General features: G+C 44.3%; 1 pseudogene; it reads right to left on the reverse strand.

Annotated features, from left to right (window-relative positions):
- Positions 1-3950: 3950 nt before the first annotated feature.
- LOC102028298 lies at positions 3951-11531 on the reverse strand (annotated as a pseudogene).
- Positions 11532-13945: the final 2414 nt, after the last annotated feature.

Below are 13945 nucleotides of genomic sequence, written 5' to 3' on the forward strand. Positions count from 1 at the left end.
CCTTCCTTCCTTCCTTCCTTCCTTCCTTCCTTCCTTCCTTCCTTCCTTCCTTCCTTCCTTCCTTCCTGTCTTCCTTTCTTCCTTCCTGCCTCCCTCCCTCCTTTCCTTTCTCCCTCCTTTCCTTCTTTCCTTGCTTCCTTGCTTCCTTCCTTCCTTCCTTCCTATTTTTCTGCAATACTGAGGGTTATCCTTTTCACTGACCTATACCCCCAGCCCTTTGTTTATTTTTTATTTTAAGAAGAGGTTTTGCTAAATCACTCAGGCTGGGCTCCAACTTGTGATTCTCCTGTCTCAGCTTCCCAGAGTGCTAGGATTATAGGCATGCATCACCACACATGGCTCAGACATACTTTCTTATGTTCCCATAGCTCCCTGTGTTCTCTCTGGGGAACATTAAAATGTTTCTTTATTTGATTGGTTTCCCACTAGAAACACAAGTTCCTTAAAGGCCAGAACACTTATCTCTGTATCTGCAGAACATAACACCAGTGCAATACTCAATATCTATTTTAAGGGAATAAATGAAGGACACATTTAAAAGTGGCATATAACTTTCAAGGTCCAATCATAATGTTTAAAACAGCACTGAATAAAAGTAGAACTGGGCTTTATGTCCTTGAGAAAACCTTCTATATCCCATTAATAAATAATAAGACATTTTCAATAAGCCTTCTTTGTTGGGTGGCAAATGATATGGGTGGCAAATGTGTTCACTTTCAGAGTTTTAAGGCCTCTACATGCCCCATGCTTTTAGAATTTGGCAAATATTGTACACCTCTGGTACACTGGGTGCTATAGAGAACACTAGAACTCAGCTGGCCAAAGTGTGCCCACCATGCCCTGGATTAGCACCTGTGCATGGTCATGAGGGTAATGAGTGACCTTCTGCTGTGTCTTTGTGGCCTGTGTGTTCCTTCATGCTGGTGTTTCTGTCGTGTCACTCTCAGGGAACTCTGTTAGAAAATCCAATCCTTGGCGGGTGGGCTGAGCAGGGAGGGAGCCAGAGGCTCAGAGGTGAGTGTGTAGGGCAGGGCAGAAAAGAGGTACACCGAGTGAGGAGTGTAATACACAAAGCACTAGACTCTGCAGGCTCACTGGAGGAATATTTTGGAGTGAGGAAGACAGTCATTTCTGTGATGGTGGCACCACCCCTCTGGCATTTCACCTCTCCCATGAGGTGCTCTCGCTTTGATCCCTCAGCTGCAAAGAGTCTGTAAAAGAAGTGCATCGGGGGCTGAGCTATGAAAAGCTCTTGAGGGAGGGCTCCAGAGGGAGGGGTGACTTCCCCTTTGCTGCCTTGTGCTCGCCCTGCTCCCCATCAGGGATGTTGTCAGAAATGCCACTCCTCCTTGTCTCTGACTCAGCTGTCAGCAGAATCAGAAGCTTCTTTTGTTTTTTTCTCAGCATCTCTGATGTAGTCTTGGTTTGCAAAAGGATCTATAGCAAAAACTAAGGGAAAGTGACACTGACATTGCTAACACTGACCATAAAGCAAATATAACATAGCTGAGATAGGTGAGGGAAGACTTCTTGTCCACAACAAGACTCTTGGAACTTCCTTCATTTTTCTCTAGATGGATGGGTCTAGCCCCCTCTTTTGTACAAGCTGGAGTATTCTCTTTTCTATCCACTTTTCTTTCAAGCAGAGATCTACTGTCTATGCTTTTATGTTTCTGCCCAAACTGACGGCTGTATCATGCGAAGGTACCATGGAGAAGGGAACTTGGACAAGGAGGCAGAATGTATTTTCTAAGACAGCCTCAGAGATATGTCCTCATCTGTTTTCTTCAAATGATGTGTAGCATGACAGTCCTCCATCAAGAAGTGAGATCTATGTCCTTTCTTCCTGAACTTTATATTAGTCAGCTTTAATCACTATAACAAGATACCTGAGACAGTCTAACATATGAGAGAAAAGGTTTATTTGTTTATAGTTTTTGAAGGTTCAAAGTTCCACATCACACAGCCCCACTTGTTTGTCCTCTGATGAGGGTGGTGGTGGGTGTCACATCATGGTTGGTGTGTGTAGGACTAAAAGGGTTGGAAGGGGGAGACTCACATGAGAACTACCTTAATTCTCTTCTAGAGCACATCTTGATGACCCAAGGATCTCCCAGTAGACCCCATCTCTTACTTCTTTATTTCATAGTAAATTTAATTCAATAGTTATATCCAATTCTACCTTGTAAAAAATAAAAAAAGATTTCTATCAAAATTACATTGTGATGTGAGGACAGGTTTCTTGCTTTGATACAGCTCTAGAAAAGTGTTGGCACCAAATGCATTTAAAATTTTTAAGGCTTAATAAAAATACAGAAAGTAGTAATTTCTCAGTGCAGCTTGGAAGTTGAGAACAGGATGCATCTTTGATGCAAAAGCAGCTTCCTAATACAAGTGACAACACACTGTTGGGCTCACGACATCTGTCCTGGCCCTGGGTGCACTGCCCATGCTCTAAGCTTAGAGGAGATTAGGCAAGATGGACACAGAAGCAAGGCAGGGTGCTCTGCTGCCCAAAGGCCACTGGTGTAAGTTGTATTTCCCCATTTCCATCCAGAAATCCATGGCAGTGAATGGAAGTGGGAGCCTCCTTTGCACTGGGCTGGTAACAGGACCTAGCGTATTAATGTCACATTTTTTCTCGGCAATCCAATTGGGAATTCAAAGATCATTTTCTTGTTAAGAAAATATAGTCACAAATGGTGTTTATTTTTACTAATTACAATACTTCCTTATAAGTTAAACAAGTTAGTGTGTTTGAGCTTAAAAAGCTAAGCATCACTTAGGACTCTTTTTTTTTTTTTTTTTTTTTTTTTTTTTTTTTTTAAATGGGAAAACACTGATGCCTAAATTCCAAATGACATTCTCATAAATGATTCTGAACCAACACTCATTTGACTTCTTATGACGTCACATGGAGTTTGTGTCTCTTGGCTCTAAGTCTGCAGGGTTATTGAAGGGAGCAACTCTTTGGTTGACATAGCCATGTACCCTCAGTATGCCACGAACAGGATGCAGAGCTTGATGTAGCTACTGCAGGAGCTTAGAGACAGGTAGGCCAATGTGAGCATGACTGCACAGAGCTGGGGTTTTTCCCAAGTTTAATCCTGATGAAGTTTCTAGCAGCTGGTGTGAGCTTTGTAGGCACCCTCTTCTGTCATCTGAAAGCAAGCAGGAAACTGAGGCTGCAGCCCTTCCAGGGCATGTCAAGGACCACAATAAGTCCCCAGAGATAAAGACAGACAGCTGTGTGAGACCCAGCCAGGGAATTAGATGCAGAAGCTGGGCAGCTCAGAGGATTAGGACACAGATACCTTCTGTAGAGCACCAGACTGCAGACAAGTGCTGCTTGGTTGTCTGCCACTGAGGAAGAGCAACCAAGACTGCAGGACAATACAGTGGGTGTAAAATAAAAAGCAGATGCTGGGGTTCAAGAGTACTTTCAGAAGTGAGAGCCATACTGGTGGCAGGTAGCTAGCATTAGGATCTAAAGGGGATGTATAGAGACTCCCACCATCTTAGTGTCTCTGCTCATGCTTCTTTCTTCTGTCCCACAGACATAGACAGGTTGTCAGGGCTTTTTCTTTGGAAGCTTTTAAGATGCCCATTCAACATAACACTGATGCAAGAACAGAGGAAATCTGCCGAACCTCCTCCTGCCCTGCACTGTCTCCCCACCCTTATTCGTCTCAGAGTTCTTCTCCACCAGCGACAACAAATGAGTAGATCTAAAGGCAGTCCCACTGTTTCTCAACAGATGTGTCCCTCACGGGTCAGGAAGGCAGGGACCTCAGTGAAACTGTCAGGAGCACAGGAGGGCTCTGAGCAGCCAGCCCCATGCATACATGCACAACCGCCCCCCACCCCCACCCCAGCCCATTCTTCTGGGCTAAAGAAGATGATGACATATGATGCTCTATCTCGTTTCTGGTCTGGCTATAAGGAGCCTCTTAGAGGAAGGAGATGTTGCTGGATTTGCCTCCAGGCAGGCTCAGGATCTTGTTATGAGAGCAAGACTGTGGCCCAGCCTGCATTTTTGGTTGCTGACTGTGGGCATGGGCTCCGGCTCCTTGGTATAGTCCATTTCTCTTGAGCTGCACTTTGTCCTCAGCTCTTCCTGTGGTGAGGAGCTTGTGCAGCTTTAAGGTCTGATTTTGGGTCTTCTTCACACAAAAGAATGTGGTCCTTGGGTTTGTTCTGGCCTGCCAGGTGTGAAGTTGCAGTAGCTGGAGAACCAAAAATGTCACCAAAGTCTTCCCATCAGGTAGGTTCAGATGTTGTTGGGTCTGTATAGGAGTTGATTCATCAAAGATTCCACTTCCTTTCCCTCCTGGGGGATTTGTCCTCTTGGGTATGTTCTGAGGTTCTTCAGTTGGTCCAAAAATCGTAGAAGACCTCTTATTAGGCCTGTTTGAAGGAACAGCTTCCTCCAGACTTCCAAAAAGATTGCTAGATTCTCCTCCTGAGGGTTTCATGGCCCTGGAGCCAGCCTAACTGGCTTCATAATCTGTGCCCTGGAAATATTGATCTATCTCTTACCTCTTTAAGGTTCTCTCTCCTAATATTGCCACCTTGGGAACCAAGCCACTCACACATGACCCTTGAAAGACCCTCAAACCTTATTTAAACCACAGGAAGCCAGGTGGACCTTTGTAACTTCCTTGATCAGTGAGACATACACCAAGGGGCTGCATGGGTTTTAAATCTAGGTCATAAAAGTGACATGGTTTCCACTGATGACTGTAGGTACCTTGGGACCCCTGAGGTGAGTGTAAGAAGTCTGGCTACCTAGAGCTGCCATATTAGACAGTTGGTGTAGAGAAGCCACACAGAGATAGAAAGAGATGCTCCTAGAACCCCAGCTTCCGGCATCTCTGTCTTCCTAGGATTCACCACACATGAATGAAACTTCAGATGATTCCAGCCTCCTTCCCTCCCTGGAAGGCCTCCACTTCAAGGAACAGAGATAAACCTTCTTTGCTGTGTCCTATCTTAATTAGTGGCCCAAAGGATCTATAAGCTCAATAAATGATCAGCTCACCCTACTAGGCTTTGATACAATTTGTTGTGTGGCATTAGATAATCAGAATAAATGAACAGAACATTTTCACAGCCTTGGCCCTGAGTTGCATGTCTTAAGCACCATCATTTCTACTTTCTGTCTTATTATTGACCAGTTGCACTTCTCACCTCTTGCTGTTCTCTGATATAAGGATTCATCTTGCTCCTTTACTTGGATACTGCTTCCTAGGCCACCATCTTTACTTCCTTTTTTCTGGTGATGGATGTTCTACATCTCATTTTGCCTCCATTTCTTTCACCCATCTAAGCTCAGGACCCTCTGCCATGGCACAGTTTTCCCATAGAGAGGCCCTGGAAAGGATTTACGCCCCAGCCACTGGGAAGTCAAAGCAGACAGTGCCCTCTCTGGTGGCATTCACCTAGACCTACACCATCCATGTACACCTCCAAATCCTCCCTCTTCTTCATATGTAGAAAACAATTCAGGAGGTACAGAAGATCAAGGTCCTCTGTTTTCCATGAAGTCCATCTCTGGAGGTGAGCAAAACAATGGGAAACAGTTCCCAGGGAGTAAAAATATCAAAGGGTAGTAAGTCCCCAAACCCAGGCCACCAAGAAGGTTTTTAAAGATGGTATGCAGAACCTGTTGCAGACCCCACATCCTCAGGAATGGCAGACTTTGGTATATGGAGGGCTAGCAAGAGTTAAAATCTGAGTATCTCTCTAGTACCTGAGTCTACTTCGAGAATGAGCTAGATGCTTTGGAAGGTGATTTACGAGCCTGAGTCACCTAATTGGAAACCTCCCAGAGGTAGCAATTAGACAATGTCAAGTCCTTGCTCTTCTATTGCTTGCTCTGTGTGACTGCAGACAAGTCACTTTCCCTCCTTGAGGCTTCCTTTTCTCTTTGTAAGTGACAGAGTGACTGCAGCTTGCCTTGCCTGCTCCCAGGACTATTGTGAAGATCAAATGACATAATGCATAGAAAGATGCTTTAATTAAAAACTTAGCACATGCCATGCAGAGAGCTGGGCACTCTACTTGTGTTATGTCATTTATTCCTGAAAATCCTGCAAGGTAGGAGTCAACACCCATGTTACTGATGAGGGAACGGCGGGACAGAGGGACCACATAACTCACTTAAGATAACCTAACTAGTAAGAGGGAGAGCTGGCATTCCAGCTCAGTCTTACTTGGTGCTAAACTGGATACTCTTTCCTTTAAAGTATGATTATTATTATTGCTATTGTTGTCATTGATTTATGCCTCTTCTATCATTAACCTAGGTAGCATATCCTTGGTATAAGACATATAAAATGCTTGGGTCCTTGGGTCTTGTGAAAGGGCTCTTTATGGTCCTCAAATTCTCTCACTTTTGACCTCATGAGCCACACTCCAACTGAATTAATCTAATTTCTGCAGTGTTATCTTGGAGGGATGACTTCATTTCTAAGACTAAGTTCTTAGGGAAATGCAAGACCAGAAAGGATGCTACAGATGATGTAGACATTAAGAAGACTGTTTCTAGCCTCTGTGGGTAGGGGAGGCGAAGCAGCTGCCCTCAGGACATCCTCTTGGACTCAGTTCCTCCAACTCACAGGAGACAAAAATGTGAGCTACAGTGCTGGTGTGTCTGGCTGGGACAGGCTACCTAAATTGGAGTGAGCAAGAGAATTTCAGCATGTCCTCCTTCCCACAATGTCCCATGCTCACCTTTTCTGCCAAAAGAGAAAAGCCCCCCAAAGAGTGGCCAAGCAGTATTATAAAAATGATTACCTAGGCATGCAGTTCATGTTCTGCTTTTGGACAAGTTAAAGCATGTCGATTCTAACCACAGGGACTCCACAGAAGGAATAGTGCAAGCACGAGAGCAAGGCCTTCATGAAGGTCAGCACTCCTGCTTGGTGAGGGGTCTGTGTCTCTGCAATCAAACATAAGGCAAATCAATGTCACTCAAAGATCCTGGCCCATCTCTGGAAGTAAGTTGGAGGGAGGGGGTAAGGAATTCCATACCGCCTGCTGCAGGAGTGCCCAGGAAGTACAGAGCAGATCTTTTGATTAGCAGTTCCTGGCTTTGCATGTGCACATATGTGTGTGTTTGCACATTTCTACATACACAGGAAGCAAACATTACTTAAAGCAAGAGGATCACAAGGAAGGATCACATTACACATCATCCAGTTTATTACTGTTGGCCTTTTGGTGCCCCAGGGAATCCTAATAAAACCTCCCCTTCCACCCTGGGACTTGGTTCTGACATCCTCACTCTTCCATTTGCTCATCTGCATGATGTAGGCCTGTTTACTTTCCCTCTACTTTGGCTTCCTTTCTTGTGAAATGGGCCTGATGAGTTCATCAGGGCCATGGAAGGAGTCAAATGATACTGCACACGTCATTTACAAACTATAAATGTGCCTTAGGTTTTGTTTTCAAGGGCAGGGAAGAAGATGGAAACCAATGATAGAGAAAAGAAAATTTTGAAGCAATGTGTGCTTCCTCTTTGTGGGAATAAGCTCTGTTGGGTCTCTAATCCTCAGAGATTGTGCTTTAGGGCTTTGGGAAGATTGTTTCCGGAGCCTCTGAAATGATTTGGAAATTGAAAAGAGAAAGCTAAAGTGATTGTATGTATTTATTTGTGTGGGGCCCAGGAGCAGATGTGGAGGGGCACTGGGAGAGGATCTCTGCGCTCTCCCTGGTGGAGGTGGTGGCACGTAGAGGGAACCGCTCCCCAGGGCTGTGAAGTCCCCACACCAAAGCTGCTCCAGGAGGAATGGGATCAGAAGACTCATGGGAAGGGCTTTCCACCCAGTGATGACCATCTCTGCTTCTTAAACAAGATGGGATGGGGTAGTGGCCAAGGCAGTTTAAACACTCACTGCCTGGAGCACTTTTTTTTTTCTCTTTTTGAGAATAGTAACAGTAATTAACACTTGATGGGATCAAGGTTGTAGGGGTGGCAATCACAAGGTATGTAGGGCTGAGGAGAGGTGACAGGATGCTGGTGTGAAAGCAGAGGACAGGGCAGGGGGCCTTCTGGCTCTGTTGCCCATTGCCAGGGCCTTGTTTCTCCTCTCACACTTTACTCTGCCCTCACCTCATATATGGGTTAGGACCTGGGAGTTGTTTCCACCAGTGGCTCCCCTGGTACTCATGGGCATGGATGGGGCTGGTAAGGAGACTCAGGATCAGCAGGAGAGGGCGTGGCTTTGAAGCTGCAAAGGGAAAGTGTGAGCAAATCTGGCCTGTGTCAACACGGGTACTTGGAAAGAGGGCACTATGTTCTTAGATTCTGGGGACAGGATTCAAAATGGGGTCCATAGGGGAAACGGTAAGCGGAACATACATGCAGAAGAATAAAGATTTAGAGGAAAGGTGGATAGGTGGGCATAGGGTCTTTCCTCAGCATAGCAGTAGACTGAGAAAGCATGGCAGATCGCATGTCCCATATCAGTAGTTCAAGAAACAGGGTTCTAGTCCAGTTCTCGCACTCAGCATCTGTGTGACCCGGAGTCTATCTTTTCCTGACAGAGGAGGAGTTTCACAATGGTTAAGCACCTTCTGTAGGCTTGACAGGGCCTGAGCAATTTCATGCAGAAGTTATCGTATGACTTTGGCCCCAGCCTTCAGGAATTATCTCCATTGTATAGATGAGGAAGCTGAAGATCAGAGAGGTTTAGGGCCTTGGAAGTTCTGCCTCACTAGATCTCCACTGACACCAGAATTTCTCTTTTTAAAAAATCTGTGTTTAGAAGATGCTCCCGAGGTAATTTTGAGTCAAAATCATTAATTAAATATTTGTTCATTCATTTATTCAACAGACATTTTCTAAGAGCCCGCCATGTCCTAAGCACTGTGGAGATTGTAGGCATAAAAAAGCCCAACATGGAATTTATATGTTACTAAAGGAAGATGAATAAACAAATAAATAAGTAAATGGGTAGCATGTCAGAAAATGATAAATGATATGTTGAAAAAATAGAGCAAGCTGAGGGGGTTGAAGGGGCTGTGGTAGGAGTGTTTGCTATTTATCAGGGCTGGTCAGGAAAGGCCGGCTGATAAGGTGATATTTGTCTGGGGACCTGATAGAAACAAGGATCTGAGACATGTGGTGTCTGTGGGAAGAATCGCCCAGCAGGAGAAAAGCCCTCGGGTAAGACAGCACCTCACATATTCAAAACCGAGTAAGCAGAGAAAGTGAAAAGGGCAGTAGTAGGAGATGAGGTCAGGGAACAAGATCATGAAGAACCTTTGTGGGCCTTAGGGAAGACGTTCATTTTTACTGCTACTAATTTGAACCAATAGAAGGCCACAAAAGTGCCTTGACATAGCTGTTTGCTGAAAGCAATTATGTTCAGAACACATGACTGAGTCCTGGAAGAATACAGCATGCTGCTATGTTATTCAAGATGAGAGAAAAGAGGACTCTAGGAAAAAGACAGCAGTAGAGGGAGAGCCCTACATTTGTCATATAACTTTTAAAGAAGGACTGCCTCATTACACGTCTGACCTGTGAAGTAGGTGTACAAAGGGAGGCTCCAGGACACTCAGCATAAGGATAAAGAACTGAATCGTGATTTCAGTTACTACCTGGCACAGGAGACAAAATTTGAGATTTGAGTTCACTCAAGTACCTGCTTTAAAAAAACAAAACAAAACAATGCTCTTTAAAGGCTTGTTATAAATTTCAACATCTCTGTACTATATCAATAACGATATCCAGCATATAGCCAAAACTGTATCTTTCCAAAAGGTATTGGAAGAAAGAGGAAAATGTGAGACAGGGGAACCAATGGAAACCTATTTTGAGATGACTCAGGTGTTGAAATTGGGAGACAATGATTTCAAAACAGCAAATATGATTCTACTTAAGGACATAAAATATACTTGTGATAAATAAAAAAGTCCTAAACAAATAAGCAACCTAACAACAGCAAATAAAAAAGAAAATCTCAGGAGACAGTTCCCACAAAGTAGAACCAAATGGAAATTCTAGAACTGAAAAAACTAGAAACTTTGCAAACTTTCCCTGGGTGGTCTTAACAACAGATTGGAAACGATAGAAAGGAACAGTCAGTGAACTTGGGAGTGGATTGATAGAGATTTTTCCAATTTAAAGCACACACAGAAAAAGTTCAGAAAAAATGAACAGATTCACTGACCTGTAGAACAACGGCAAATAATCTAAAATAAGAATAGCTGGCTCCCCAGAAAGAGATGTTAGAAAATAGAGCAGAAAAAAATTTGAAGAAATCATTATTAAAAATTTGCAAAGGTTGGCAAAGATACACATTTACAGAGAGAAGACATATAGCCAGTTCCAGAGAGAATAAACATAATGATAACCACATCTCAGCACATCATAATCAAATTGCGGAATAAAACCTAGTCTGTGCCCCGTGTGTGCACATCCACTTTTAAGGATACAAATACAGAAGCGAGGAAAACCGAAGAAGTCCCTGCCCTTACAGGACTATTTAACGAGGGGTTTAGAAAATAGCTTAATTACTGCGATAAAATAGAGTGTCAGTAATGATAAGAGTGTAAGGAGAAACATAGCCAGGTGTGAGATGAGCCACTGAGGGGTTATTCCTTTGAGGTGCTTTCCCCCGCATCAAATTGTATAAATCACTCAAAAACCGTCCATGTCAAGCTGTCCCCTAACCAGCCTGTGACAACAGCGGCTGCACTTGGTTGAAAATTTGTTCTGTGTTTGGCTCTCTTCAGAGGTTCTACATAGATTAACTCATTTAAACCTTGCAATAACTCTACAAATGAAGCATTGTGGCTACCCCCATATTGAAAGCAGGGGAACTGGAGAAAAGAGAAGTCAGTTATTACTAAGCATACACAGCTCCAGAGACGTGGTCTTGACCACTGCAGTACATTTCCAATATAAACAGAAGGCTTTAACTGTCCCACAGGAGCAATTGCCCTCCTTCTCTTGCTCCTTTTCCTCCTCCTGCTCCTCCTTCCCCCAACTCCCATCATTTTAGGTGACAATTATTCGACACTCACAGTGGCCATGAGCACTCTCCTACTTATACAAATTATTTTCAATTCTCACAGTCACTAAAGGAGCAGTTTGAGTGGCCCCATTTTATAGATAAAGAAATTAAGAATTAGAGAGGCTAAACGATTCGTGGAGGACCTTGCGATTTTTAAGAAGAGAAGCTGAAATTCAAATCTACTAGGTTTCAAAGGATAGAAATAAATAAGTGCAGCTGGGGAATACTTTTTAACTAAAAGAGTGTTTCAAAGTCTATCATGACTCCTGGGTGAGTTCCTCTCTTCTGAATCCAGCTGTCACGGGCCTCTCACCGCCAACCTTACTTGCCGATTTTCACAATGGCTCTGAATCAGCCACACTCACCTTTTACTGTCTCTTCTCCCTGCCTTTTCTGCCAGGGAAACAGGAGTGCTTGAGGTTTCTCCAATCTAATTCTCAGCTTCTGCACTTTATCCACTTTCTTTTCTCCTTCTGACCTCTCCTCCTTCTGATCCTGCTCCATGTCCCCTGTAATCTGATAATGCTGCACCTTTCTTAAAGGCTTGGCTCAAAAAGCCCTTCACCAGGAAGACTTCTCCTGTCTTTCAGTCTGGGCCTCCACTTCTCTTTCCATTCTTGGAACGCACATGACTCAGCCATTTCAGATGCTGTCACGCTGGCCACAGCATTGCTTTCTCTGGGCCTTACTGCAAGAATACGAAGGCCCATGATCAAGATGGCATATATTTATACATCCATTCCCCACAACGAGCGTAACTCGCATGTGTCCCAAACATACACTAATAGAAAATATAAGAAAAAAAGAATATGCAAGAACCCAGCGACCACTCAGTAGTACTTCCCTGAAATACAAGATTAGGACCTAATGGGCCTCCTTAAGGCCTGGAGCCATACCAGTTCATCTGCCAGATGGACAGAGTGCTGAGCAAGCCCCGTCTGGCTATTGTTATCAGGGGATGCTGATGACCCCATGGGCACAAGATGGGATGGGTAGCACTCTTTCCTTCTGAGAATGGCATTCAAGCTTTAGAGTCAGTAGATCTGGGATTTATATCCACTTGCAGGCATATAATCTTGGGCAACTTGCTTTTCCCAGTGCCCCAGTTTCCTTCTCCCTTCCTAAATTTGAAGGAGGGTAGCTTCAGCAGAGATCATTGCCACCTCATTATGGCATGACGCCTATGGATGTTTCTAAACATTCCTTCTCTACCCTTCTCTGTTGGTTGGATGTTGTGATCAGTAATTTTGGCCATGGCAACACTAAGGGAAGCCAATTTTTCTCAATCAATTAGTGTTTTCTTAAACAGAAAGTATCTGGACATGGAATCCCAGAGTCTGCTTCACCTGTCTCTAAGGGCCGGGAGCTGCGGGCCTTGCCATGCGTATGTCTGCTGATCCCCAAAAGGGATTGAGGTGTTCCTGTGGGACCCTCCTTTTGCCTCACCCCTCCTTGCTCCTGGCTCCATTCTGGGAGGTTCATGCTCTGCCCTTCGATACCCGCTGGCTCCCCAACTGTGTGAAGAGAGCTCCTGGACAGGCAGGACTAGCAAACTGACAAAAACATGTCACAAATTGGATCACAGAGCAAGCTCTTGGTGAGGTGTGACCTTTAAATGACCAATGATTGGGAATGAACTGGTAGGAAGGCAGTGGATCTCAGGCAAATGCTAAGTCTTGGGGATTCTTTTCATACTGGTCATCTTTACTTCTCTGGGGCTGCACAACAACTTCATCTCCTGGGCCTTATTTTTTGCCCCCCCCCATAGAAATGACATCAGCCTTCTGTAGATTTGGAGAGGAAGAGTAAAGGAGAAAGGAATTTGGAGGGACAGTTTGACATGTGGAATGAAATGAGATTTGAGGGCATCTCTGACGATCAATACTTTGGAGTGAGGAGTCCTTTCCTTTAAACCCTGGGCTGTGTGGGAGACCAAACAAGTTACATAAGTCTCATTTTTCTCATCTGTAAAATGGAGCTTATAATAGTTGACGTCTTGGAGGTTCAGAGGTTTAGATAAGTTCAGCAAGCAGAACACTAATCCAGCACTGATCAACGCTTTTGTCTTTTGTCAGCAATCAGAAAGACATTTGCTTCTCAGCGTGTCTGCCGCAAATCAGTCTCCCAGATACCCAGACTCTACAGGACTCCCCACACCTGGAAAGTGAACATTCCCATGAATTCCCATGAGTGTTCCAGCATGTCTGGGGCTCCTACTGTACATTTCAGGCCTCCTCCCCTTGGCCTCCTCCATGTTCTTCCACAGCTCCTTTGGGGCATCCTGTAAGGTGCAGACAAGCATCCAGGCTCTATTTTTTTTCCCAGAATTGTAGGACCATCAAAGTGATCCACATCCAGCAGCTTCTAGGCAATTGACTGTGGCATACTTATCTGTTCCAGCTCTTATTATTTTTGCTGTGGCTAATAAGATGTTGGCAATGAGGAGGGGAATGAATGGTTCTCAATGGGAAGGTGGGTTTTATAGAGTACAAGCCAAGCCTGTGTTCTCTCTGTACGTCTCTTCGTTACCATCAAGCCTGCATCTAATGTCTGGTACATGGTAGAAATTCGTTACATTGATTCTCACCATGTTTGTGATACACAGTGATGATTATTGTGCTATAAGGACTGATTAAGTGCCTCCACTATGCCAGGCATTCTTTGTGCATGTTGGTGGAATTCCTTCCTGGAGGCAGGAAGTGATAACTTCCTGTAATGCAGTAGGAAAAGTAATAAAACTCAGCTGGGTTAAGTGACACTTCCCCCTATTGTCCAGCTAGCCATGACAGAGAATTATGTACGTACAGATGCCTTTGCACCTATATTCTTTCCTACAGGGTCTAGGCCAAGTCATTAGTTTTAAATCACTACAGGGGTAGGCATCCTGCCCTGGAAGGTGGTCACTGGCAAGTCCTTCT

Source organism: Chinchilla lanigera, unplaced genomic scaffold (genome assembly GCF_000276665.1).
Source record: "Chinchilla lanigera isolate Chin_1 unplaced genomic scaffold, ChiLan1.0 scaffold00080, whole genome shotgun sequence".
Lineage (NCBI taxonomy): Eukaryota > Metazoa > Chordata > Mammalia > Rodentia > Chinchillidae > Chinchilla > Chinchilla lanigera.